Raw genomic sequence first — 12,301 nt, forward strand, 5'->3', positions numbered from 1 at the left:
GACCACCACCAGTGTGATAATAATCAGAGGGCTGGATTAGCTCAGGGAGTCTCCTACTAATATCCCTCACCCGGGCCCCAGGAAGGCAGCAGACTTCCCTGTGGAATGGGTCCGGTTGGCATATAGGGCCTTCAGTTCCTCTCGGAAGGGAGTCACCTACAACAACTGTTTTTCTTTATAGCTGTAGTTGCAATCTGTCTGGGGTGCAACTGGGAGACCCTCCAGACAGATCCTCTTCTTGACTGCCCTCTGCCTGACTCTCTGGGTCCAGGACCTCATACCTGTTCTTTAAGGGAACCATGGGAGGTGATGGGGTTCAGGGGGGAATTCCTTTACCTATTCAATTGGGGACCTGTTTCTATTCCCCCCCCATCTGCTTGGTTTGCACCATCTACCTGATGGCAGGAGGGGCAGGGCTTCACCATCTCCTGCTGGACTTCTTTTGGGGTCGAAAGGCTACAGATCCACCAGTTTATTTCCCTTTCACTCTCTCTAATACTTCATAGCCTCTCCACTTCTTCCTTGAGCTCTGCCACTAAATGCGGCAAATCATTCACCTGCTCACATCATACACAGGCGTCTCTCACACTGTCCTCCGGAACTAACACCAGGCTCTGTCACAGCTGCATCCTTCCTGGGGGTTCTGCCTGGGTTAGCACACTCCCCCTGAGAGCAGCAGTAGTGGCTTTTGCTCATTTGGAAACCATTGCTGGATCAAGTTGAGTTGCAGGGGAAAAAAAACACATAAAAAAAAGTACCCACAGCCACACACCTACCTCACAACCCACCAGAGAGAGCTGGGAGGGTGGCTGTGCCCTTCCTGCCCGCCCTGCCTGCGCAACCCACCACAGAAAATACCATACCTCTGTTTGCCTGCTCCAGGTCACCACACTCCCTGGAGCAGTTTATATCCCCTGGAAGCTACCTCGGCTCCACCCCCTGGTCAGCTGATTAGGCCTCCTGGGCCCTGAACTAGGAAGAGAAAATTGCAAGCACCATGAAGGTTTTACAAGTGTGTTATCTGAGGACTCTGGCAAGTATGACCCCACAGCACCTGGGCCCTTCATGTGTGTCTATATGACTCTATCATGCTGGGATGTGAGGACCCTGTAGCCTGTGCATCCTCACAGCTGTCTCATGAGCTGGGAAAATGCTATCCTTTCTACTTTACAGGTTGGCAGAGAAAAAAAATTTACTTAAGTAGGGTTTCAGGAGTCTGAAGCCAGGAGAAATTTCTTCCTGAGTCAAAAGCAAATCCATTAATCACGGGAGACATGAACTGTAGAACCTGCTTGGGCAGGAGAAGATATTGTGTCTGAACATTCACCAGTTTGCTGTCAGGAAATAAGCAAAAAATGGCCAGATCAGTCTCATTTGTAGTTCTTGAGCTCACTGTTAAAGCCAGGGCTGTATGAAACACCTCACTGTCTTTATTTCTGTAGGACAAACTGGTGGAAGAGCTGATTTATTTTTGACTCTTTAATACTCCTTTTGGAATGTCCATCAACATATGACTATTTCTGTGCTTATTGTGGCCATTTTCCCTAATAGTTAGACCCAAGGAGCAGATGGCACAGAGGGCCACAGCTTTGTCAGGACATGAGGGAGGCAGGAGACCAGGCACTGCACCTCTGTGCTGAGGGAATCCAAGGGCACCACCCCCAAACATATGTCACTCATCATGGCTAAGTCATAGATGTTTTCCCCTTTACCAGGAAGCCCTAGGTTAAATAGGTAGCAGCATGGTAAAGGCTCTTCTGCACCTTCCGCCCTGCTTCTGGGAAATGAAACTATTGAAAGACAGAAACAGTGTTTAACTGTTTCTGAAGAACTTGAATTTGAGGTGGTGTTCAAGTGTCTTAGCAGTGGGTAGGGCAGAACTCCTCAGTTAGTTAGGATAGATGCAATATAATAATAATGACAATAAAAACGCAACATCTGTCACATGTCTGAAATATAGACTGCTTCACTACATTTGTTGTACCAAACATATCAATAAACATATTCAGGTAACTGGTGGAGCGACGCAGTAAATGGTGCCTAAGAAATTAGGAATTTCTTTTTTATAAAAATCCTGCCCTGTTACAGGGTTTGCCTACCAAATCCAAAAATCCCATCCTGGAACCCAAAGTTCCAATTCCAATTGCCTAAAATTTGCCTACTCAAATCCCATTTAAAAAAAAAAAAGTTCAGAAAGGAGAATGCTACAGTTGTTCACCAGTATCTCTTTTGGCAGGGAAAGCAGCACATCAGTGCTACGATGTTCTATCCAGGCTGGTTGTCAGCGTTGGTCCTCACAAAGCCTGAGCAGTAATCTTTCACTTCACTTCAGACACCGGTTATTAATGTTAATTTAATAGTTGGGTTTGGCAGTGCCATAGTATGAAGGGGTTTGTCACTTGTGTGAATAAATGTTGTGGGGTTCGGATTAGGGCTTCCTTTGTACTTGCTAAAATGCAGGCAAATAATGATGCAAGGGCTGGGCAACAGGCTGCTCATTGTGAGCTGCAAGATTAGCTTGTGTGCAGCTCCCACAGGGATTTCCTCTTCATTTCTAGCAGTCGTACTTCATGCTGAGGAACAGTGTTTGCTCTCAAAGTGTTCTCTCAAATTCAGTATTATTACCTCCACTGCCAAATCAGCCATTTGCCCAAAGTCACGGAGCAGACAGCTTTCAGACTGTGAGGGGTCTCTGGTAATGCCTGTCCTGTGCTACCTACAGGCAACGCTTCTCTTCTGGACACCCATAGGCACTAGGTACACAACACTGCATGTTCTTTTCCTTCTTGCTTTCAGAAAAGCAAAAGAAAAATAAGATCAGAAACTTTGCTTATAACTGGAACCAGGATTTCAAAGTCAGAAGTTTAAATTTAGGGTCTTGAATACACACGGGGACATTCAGAGGAGATCCTGAGTGTTAGAACTTCCCATGGAAGCCCGTGGTACCAGAGCTCTGCAAAACATGCTTCAGACTGGATGTGGCCCAGGACTGTTTGCACACAAAGCTTCACATGCTTTCAGAGCACATTAAGGCAAACAGCCTTCTCACAGTTTAGATGTGATTTACGGTCAAAATGATGTGAGCCACAGAAAAAGGTATGACCAGGTAGCAAGTCCCTGCAGCAAACCAGTGACTCTGGGACTGCTGAGGACACAGAAACTGAAGAAACATCTCTGACAGCCTTTAAAATGTGTTACATGATGGTGCTTGTGACCCTGCCTTTGCCCCAGGCTATGCTATAGCTGCTAGAATTTCAAATCTCTTTCAGTGAGGGCTGAGTGGTATCTGGGCAAAGAAGAGAAATAAATAGGTTTGGACATTCCACATTTTCCATTTGGGGAAAGTTAACTTTCCTTAACTTTTGTTCCCCTTGGTTTATTTTATTTCTTTTTCTTTCTAATATTTGAAAGTTGTTTTTTTTCACATTTAAAAAGTCATATGATTACTGGTATCTCAGGTTACAGAATGTCAGGTTACAGAATCCCAATGGCTTAAAATGGCTTCATCTGTAAAGGCTGGAGACCACCACTTTGTCATCAAGGCCTGATAATACTCAAACGTTTCAAGTTCTCATTTGAATCACTAGGGGCATCCACATTTTCTGAGCATACTATAGTAAGACCTAACACTGACTTTGAAGTTGAAGGTCAAAGTTTTTGTGTTAAAAGCCAGATGTGGCACAACCAACATGACAGTAGCAGAGAATGTCTTGTACCATATTCTGAATTAACCTTGTTCTTTTTGTCCACACCTTTGGTTTTTTTACAATAAGTGTTCTTGGTAGATGTGTGTGGAGAGGGGGCAGGAGGCTGGAGGGAGTGTTTTTTTTCCTTTTAACAAAAATATCCTTCTTCCATAAAAGATATGAAGCAGAAGACTGAACAGAAAATCTAGCTATTTTATTGCCCCAAGGCATTATTCATTTTCCTGACACATTATGTTTTTAATTAAAATTGCACATGAGTTAATTAAAATGTTCATTCAGCTTTTTTTTTTTTTCCCTTGCATGGGTGCCTTGTTACTCTCCCAGCATTTTAGTAGAAGGCTGTTACATTTCAACAAACTGCTGGCTTTATCAGCTCAGACTTCTACTGACAGACTGTCATGTTCTCTACACCTTTTTATCTCAGATGTTCTAATTTTTTTAAATACCTTCTCTAGTGTGGAGGTTGGTTTTTTTACAAAAGTATTATTATTATTTTGCTACCAGCACCTTCCACTAGTTGTTTGAGCTTAGGTTTATTAAGGAGACGTTGTCAGGAATGGGCAGGAAGGTTTCACAAATGGGAGTCACTGAAGTGTTATCCCATAAGAACCAGGGAACATTGTCAAAGCTCACTCTTACGGAAACTGCTCAGATTAATCTGCAATACAAGTACACAGTAACTTGGGAAGCAAAACTAAAGAAGAAGAGCATTCAAAGAAAATAATCCTCAAAATCCTGCAGACACCTTGCTTACATTGAAATATGTGGAATCCTTCAGATCTATCCATTACATGTACTGAATTTTTGATCACTAGTTTGGAAAAAGGAAATGCTGGAAGACAGACACAGACTTTTGTCCATCTTGTCCAGTCTTAAACTCTATTTTCAAAAGGTTTAGCACGATTTGAACAGTTTGAGAAAATGTTCCTTTTAAGCTGAAAATGTTCTTGGTGGTATATTAGGAACGGCAAGAGAGATTTCTTAGGCTGTGGTCTAGTAAAAGCTGCTTTACTCCGTTTTCAGGGAATTTATTTCTATGCTTTAAATTCCTAAGTCACGAGTGGAAGTCTGTCCTGATTCCTTTATCCTGGCTACATAATATGCTGAAATGCAGTTATTTCTCCCAAGCATCACCAGAATTCATTTTGGGAAGGGAGTCACTGTAAAAAGTGTTCTCTGCCCCAGGTGTCAACCAGCTCCTAGAAAGGAATAGATTTCACAGGTGGGTCATCTCTGCATTCCACAGAGGTTGTAAACATAAATGGTGCACTTGTTAAGAGTTATCCGTATTGAACATCACAACTTAGAAAGACATATAAGACCAGTAAACTATAGCAGGGGTAAAAGATAGAAAGCTCACAAAGCAAATGTTTTCTGAATAGGTGTACAGTAAGCTGTTGTGCCTTTGATGAAGCCTTCAAAGCTTGCAGAAACACATCAACGTTTGTCACTAACATCTTGCATCCCGGCTGCTGAGCCACCACGTGCATGGACAAAACGGAGCTTTCAAGGAAAGATTTATGTTATGTGTAAGTGCCATGCACGCCTTCTAACAGCAACACTGAAGCCAAGTTTAAAAATCAGACCTCAAAACAACAGCTCCCATAACTCAAATAGAGAAGGAGGGATGGGCTGAGAGGTTCAAACTTTTGTCTCAGCTAATATGCATTAGTGCCATTTGCTTTTTTCACACAGCATGAGCTAAGGACAGACTGTCAGCTGTAACTTCGAGCTTCCTGGATGCTGTCAACTCATTTCACAACCTTCATATTCTTCATATTATTGAAGTGGAGCTTTTTACATTTTATTCCTTGACTTCTCGTTGTATCTTCATAAGAATAATGTGATTTTGAGGGAAGTGTTGAAAGGTTTGAATGTGGTAACTAAACATTTACAAAAGATCTTTAGCCTGAAATATGTAAATATATTTCTGTCAGTGGTTCAGATAGCAGTGTTTAATTTTGCAGAAAAATTGCAAAGGTTTCTTTTTATTTTTTATACTGAATTTATGTTTTGATGAAAAGCACTTCAGGAAGTAGAAGAAATTATTTATTTTTAAAACTCTCTTAATATGGCATCTTAGACATTTTGCAAAGGGTGTGAAAGATAAGGTTACCAGTCAAGAATAATGTTTTACAACATCATTACCCTGATAACACCCAAAGCAGCTCTCTTTGAATCATATAATTTGATATATATCTATATTTTGAATCAAATAATATCCTCCTTGGTTATGCTAATTTTGTTGTGTGATATTTATGTAGGCATCAAGAACTACTTCACTGAAACTCAGCTAAGAAACCCTATTGCTTTCCAAAAGATCAAGATTTGACTGGTTTGGTTTCAAACATACCTTGATATTTCATTTGTTGTAAGACTATACTCAGTTCACAGATTATTAAAAACTCACTCCTTTATTACTCTACGTTATCTACACATTGAGTAGAAAAGAAACCCCAAAATATTTCTTTGCAACTTTTATTGAAATTTCACATTAGTGGAAGTTTTCTTGCAGAACACAAAAACAGAAGAGGAGGAGAATATACCTTATGTCTGTTGTGCAGCCATATGTAAGCACAACAAAAATAGCCAGTGGCTGGTACATTTATCACCATTTCTAGGCACAGACTTGACAAACCTTTACTACTATGTGGAGTTCTGGGCCCCAAGATTTAAGAAGGGTGTGAAGGTCCTTGAATGTGTTCAAAGGAGGGCAACAAATCTGGTGTGAGGGCTGGAAGGCATGTGCTGTGTGGAGCGGCTAAGGGCTTTGGGCTTGTCTGGTTTGGAGGAAACAAGAAGACTGAGGGGTGACCTCTTTACTCTCTCTTCCTGAGAAGGGGAAGTGAAGAGGGGGGTGAGGATCTCTTCTCCCTGTACCCAGTGATAAGATGCGTGGCAATGGTTCAAAGCTGCACCAGTAGAGGTTCAGACTGAACACTGCAAGCATTTCTTTGTTGAGAGGGTGGTCAAACACTGGAACAGTCTTTCTAGGGACATGGTCAATGCCCCAAGCCTATCTTCTTGCCATTACCATTTTCCACTACTTTCTGACTTGTGCTGTAGGGTTTTTTTTTTACTTTCCTGTCTCTATTCCCAATTTTTACTAAAGTCTTCTGGTCCTAGTAAATCCCTAGCCCTTCACAGACTATGTACCTGTCCCTACCACAGACGCCTGTGTAAAATTTTTACAAATAAGTATCAGTAAAACTGAAGCATTTCATGAAGCTGCATTATTTTTACCAAATTTTTCATTTAGGAATATTAAAAGGTTAGGAACAAAATGAATTATTTTTCTTCAGCACTTTTAAATACCAGTTTGAATTTCTGGGTTTGTAATAATTAGTTCTTCTTGGTTTAAAATGTTCTTTAACACCAGTGAAAATCATTTTAAAAACAAAGGGTTTATTCCATATTTTTTTTTAACAGTTCATCATGCTACCAACATTTCAAAAGCACTGATTTGGAATTGGCCTTGAACATTTTTCCAACATTTTAAAAGGGCTGTAAAATTTAAAAAAAAAAAAATCCCTTTTCTCCTTATTTTTACACCCTATAATCTGGGTACCTTGAACTTCCCACACAGCATCAACCTTTTGTGCTTTCATGTAGGAAAAGTCAATGTTTAATCATAAAAGAGTTTGAGAGTCTATATTAAGAATACAATCTAACTTGGTATCTGCTGTTTGAGATCCTGCACGCTATGAATTTCATACAGTAGGAATTAAAATCTGGTATAATTTCATGACCCATATCACCTTCTCCCTCACAGACTCCAACTGTGTGAAGTTATTTCCATAAAGAAATGTGGGGATATTGTAGGAAGCAAACTGGATTTACCAACAGTGCAAAGCTGTGGTGAATATTACATCTAAAGCCAACTCCTCTTATTATAGATATGTTTAACACTTCCTGAAAATTCCCTTCAAAAAAGTAACAGTAATTTTCATCAGCTCTGGGAAAAGAGTCATCAAGTATCTCCAGGTGTAATGTATTTTTAGTAGAACCACCCAAACTGTTAGCCACAGTTGTGAACTCTGCTGAGGAAGTCTCTCGGTGCTGCAGTGGCAAGCTATCTGCCCACAGGCAGTTTGAGTGCTCCAGATAGAGGTGCAAGACCTTAAAAAAAAAATCTAAAGCCATGCCATAAACAGTAAGCATTTTTAAAAATCATTTTTGCCCAGTTTGGAAAGGACTGGAATAATAGAAAGAGAAACAAACTGTTCTGAGAAAGGCACAGCCTGAGGAGGTCAGCTTTGCTGCACGGTCATTGATCTTCCCCTACTCTACCTCTCATTTTCTCACGTAGGCACTTACCTAATTCTGGATCTGCAGAAGCCCCTTGGCTTTTCTCTGCTCATGCTCTGCCTCCCTCACTCCCTTTATGCTCTCCTAGCAATTCCCAGGAAGTTGATTTCCAATAATCACCTAATTTCCTGCATGAAGCGGCACAGGACGCCCCAAGACTCCCATCATCTTGCATGACCACTTTTAGCATGCTCAGACTTGTAAAGTCCTGCTGCTTTCTACCCTTGTAGACACAAAGGTTAACGGAGATTAAGCAACTTTTCTTAATTGTCAAACTCAAGCCATGAAACTGGGAAAAGAGGATTTATAAGAAGGACATTTACAGCCCTCTTACGTTTCCCCCCATTAAGGGGCAGATCTGAGATGAGAAGTCCAGACTGGCTCCAAAAGCTGAGCTCTGTCAGAACAGACTCCTTTTAGAGATAGTTTCTTCTCCTAGAAATATAGGAGAACAAACAAGTAAACAAACAAAACTCCAGCCACGTTGGACACATTTCCTGCATGCTCAAAGATCATCCTGCCTAAGCACAGTAGTACTGACAGCCCCTGGCCAGGCCACAGCAACATCATCCAGTCCTGCTGGAAATGCAGCAGGTGGTAACCTCTGCAAGGGAGATAAAGACTTGGAAATGGCAGTGATTTGTACCCTACAGAGATAAAGCAGAGTCACTGTATTTTTTTTTTTTCTATTTGTTCACTCAGCTTGAGTAAAGCCATTTGGGGAACTTTTTGTTTGCTTTTTTCATTTTATTGCTCTTATCCTTCTACATCAGACAAGACTAAAACCTTGCTACGAATGAAAATATGGAGCTGAAAGCCTTTTTTTTTGTATGCACAGAGTGAGAGTTCCACTGTGCAGACTTGCATCTCTCTTTGCCTATATGAAGATGCAGCAGGGCCAAAGCACAACTGTCACCCCTTGAACTCTCAAGCTGGCAGTACAAAATAGGTTTTCTTCTACACTCAGTGAATTTGGGGTTTCTATGTATATATTTCTATCTTTTTACTTCTCAGTAAATATGGATGGTCTCAGACAAATAGAGAAATAAGGCAATAAAATATCTGGTTTGCTGTCCTAAATTTCATCTATGTATAATTTTAAGGCCTTTGCTACATTTCTTACTCTCATTTATTTCCCTCACTCTCATCAGTAGGTGTGGATAGGAGGTTTACCTACTGACTTGCCAGTTGTATTTGTTCAACAGCTCTAACTCAATGACATCATTTATTAGAAAGATAAATGAGAGCAATTAAGCATCATGGCCATAACTGGTGAAACTTTCTGCAAAGAGAGCATTATTAAAATGACAGAGTGCTTGTCTGTGCCTGCCCAAGGTGTATGATTCAGCCTTTATCCTTTGCCTGGTGGAGTGACCCCCAGCAGCACGCCTCATGTGCATTGTTTCTATAGGGCTATATATAACCTCTCCTGTAAAATAACAATGTCTATTGATTGATGTCCATTTAATTTTTAAGAGCCATCTTCCGCTATGTTATTTAGAGTTAAACAGGACAGCTATTAAACATTACTCTTTAGTTAATGTTTGTTAAACTACTCACTTGAATAACCTCCTCAGATGCTGATAAATGGCACCTTCACAAAGAAGAGCTGTTACTTTTTCACATAATATACTGGTGTTTAAGGCTTTTTATAGTATATCACATGCACAGCCTCACTCTGTCATTCAAAACTCGAATGACATTTTATTAAAACTGTTTCTTTTTAATCCTATCTGGCTAATGTTTCCAATAATTTTTAATAGTGGGTTTGGAGGAAGGAGGAAAATTGCCCTGAGGAGAGGAAACTCCCTTCTGCCAAACCAAACAACTAAATTTCAAAGTAGGGCTTGTTTCCCTTAAAAAATTCAGTTCTCTGATTTAGGCAGAAAAGTGGCTGTAAAAGTGTAGAAAGAAACTAAAAGCAGGAAAAATAAGACCATCAAAGGGAAAAAACTAGGAGTAATACAGGGAAAGAGAGGTAAAGATGGTCAAATACAGTCTGAAGGAGAAAAAAAAAAAAAGGCAAGAGAGAGAGAAAGGAACTAGAGAAGGTGCTCCAGACTTCCTGCAGTATCACCAGGTTATAGGACTGAGCTGTAGGACAGTAGCCTTACCAGTCTGAGGCATCCCTGCCTGCTCCTGCCTTCCTGCAGTAGGGATGTGATCTGCAACCCCAGTGTCAGGAAACCCTATCATCTCTCATGGGACATGATCCCAGCATGGGAGCCCTGTAAGGCTTCTTGGGAGTCCTGGTCTGGCTACAGACATGCTATATATGTATTGAGCATATATATGCATTGAAATGCATATAGATGAAGCAGCTGTGATGGCAGATCCTTGCCCTTTTTAGATGTCATAAAGTAAATGTATTGCACAGGCTGGCAAGAAAATGGAGACAATGTCCCTCTACTCTTGGATCCAAACGCTTCATTTTATAGAGCATATGATTTACCTGTGGTTTGTATCCTTGAAGGCACTGCCTAGAGCACGGTGCCCAGAAGCCTGTTTCCAACATGGTTCCATTGCCAGGAATGTCAGGGAGGTTGAAATGGGAGCCAGGACCAGTGGGGTAGTGCAAGCTGAGGCCAGCTGCATCCTGGTCCCCAAGGGCTGCCTGGGAGAGGAAACCTGAAGCAGAGCATCATTTCTGAGGAATCTCTTCCAGGTGTGCAAGGAGGGAGACAACCCTGGGGTCTCAAAGCCAGAGAAGAAAAAGAGGCAAATTAAGGCTGAATTTGAAAACCAGACAGATACCTACTTTGGAAAGATTTTACAGATATGTTAAGCAGAATTTAGAGTAACCTTCCTCTGAAATGCTGCTCGTTTTTCTACATGGCAGGATATCCTGAATGCATTTATTGCCATCCTTTCTATCCCTGCCAAGCCTGCAACAGTGGTGAGCCTGTAGTATGAAGGTGCAGAGAAAGATGGAAATGAATTAATGCTTTATTCTTTAAGGGTGTCTTAAGGAGTTGTCCACAGACTTGAAAGGTGTCAAAGGTTAAGGAGAAAACATACGGAAGGGTGCTGGGGAGAGGTGATGTGTTTACAATGCCAGAGAAGGTGTGGAGGGCAATGGGATAGGGGCAGCCAAGGTATGCGAAGTAAAGAATAAATTTTTATGTGCTCAAAAACATGCCTAAGTGATGAGAAGGACAATGCTAAAACAGACACAAAATTAATCACCTTCAGAAGGGATATAAGAATAACCATGCCAGGTCAGACCAACAGTCCATCTAATTGGCCTCTGACATGTCACAGCAAGATTTAAAAAACAATATTAAGTCATCTCCTGCACTGGAAATAATGTCCTAGCCAGGATGAGCAGGCAATCGGTGTTTTGTACTGTAGGATAGGAGTACTCATACTGTTAGGAAATAATTTATTCTAATGTAATGTGACTGAATGCTCTCAATATCCTCAGAAAGGCTTTATACATTTACTGAATCCTGCTGATTTCTGGCTCAGTAATATCTGTGAAAAAAAGTTACACTAGTTATTAAGAAGTTACATAAAGACAATGTTTAACTTTGGTCACTGTTAAACTATCTGCAATTCAGTTTCGTGTATTGCTCCCATTTTATGCTATGTTTGTGGGGAAATTGTTGCTTCTCTAACCTCCACTTTTTGCTTACCCATCCAATAGTTATCTTTCTCTTCAAGGAACCAGAACTTCTTTGTTGTCTATGGTCAACAGTTTTGTTTGCTGTTGACTTAAGCCAAATAAAAAAGCAAACTCAACCCTTGTATTTCATGACAGGAGAAAACCAAGAAGAGGGCAGTGGTTGTTGCTGTTATCGAGGATACACGTTTGCCATGTGATGCTATAAAAATGCACAACCCCATAATATCCATCCTTCCTGTTTCCTAGAGGAGATGATATGCTGGAAAAAAAATGGATTCTACAATGAAAGCCAATATACATGGTCTGTGTTTCCCCAAGTGTATCTGCATCTTTTAAATCAGACAGCCTCTGGCATGCAATGAAATCAGTGTACCTGTGTCAGAGATGAACAAATTAATAAAGAAAACATCTTCCTTCTAGGGAAAAGTATAACATATATATTAATTTTGAGTTTATAAGGAAGTTCTCACCTGGTTACTTCTGTCATTCCCTTTAACCTTGGATAGTGCCTGTCACATCTCACTTGACCTGCATTATAGATGAGTTCCTAGTCCTCAAAGACTGGGGAAGTTTCCACTCTTACCTGTGAAAAAGTTGTAGATACATAGATGCTGAAGGATAGGTACTGCACATGGAATAACTGAGTGCCCAGCTCTAAAAT

General features: G+C 40.8%; 1 long non-coding RNA gene across 1 annotated transcript in view; it reads right to left on the reverse strand.

Annotated features, from left to right (window-relative positions):
• Nucleotides 1-12,301, reverse strand: part of LOC113944997 — a 31,756-nt gene extending 19,455 nt beyond the window's left edge. Inside the window, exon 1 of the long non-coding RNA XR_003526908.1 lies at nucleotides 10,468-12,301. This is a non-coding gene — a long non-coding RNA (uncharacterized LOC113944997). The remainder of the gene's footprint in view (nucleotides 1-10,467) is intronic.

This window comes from Corapipo altera, unplaced genomic scaffold, assembly GCF_003945725.1.
Source record: "Corapipo altera isolate COAL_440 unplaced genomic scaffold, ASM394572v1 49, whole genome shotgun sequence".
NCBI classification, from domain to species: domain Eukaryota; kingdom Metazoa; phylum Chordata; class Aves; order Passeriformes; family Pipridae; genus Corapipo; species Corapipo altera.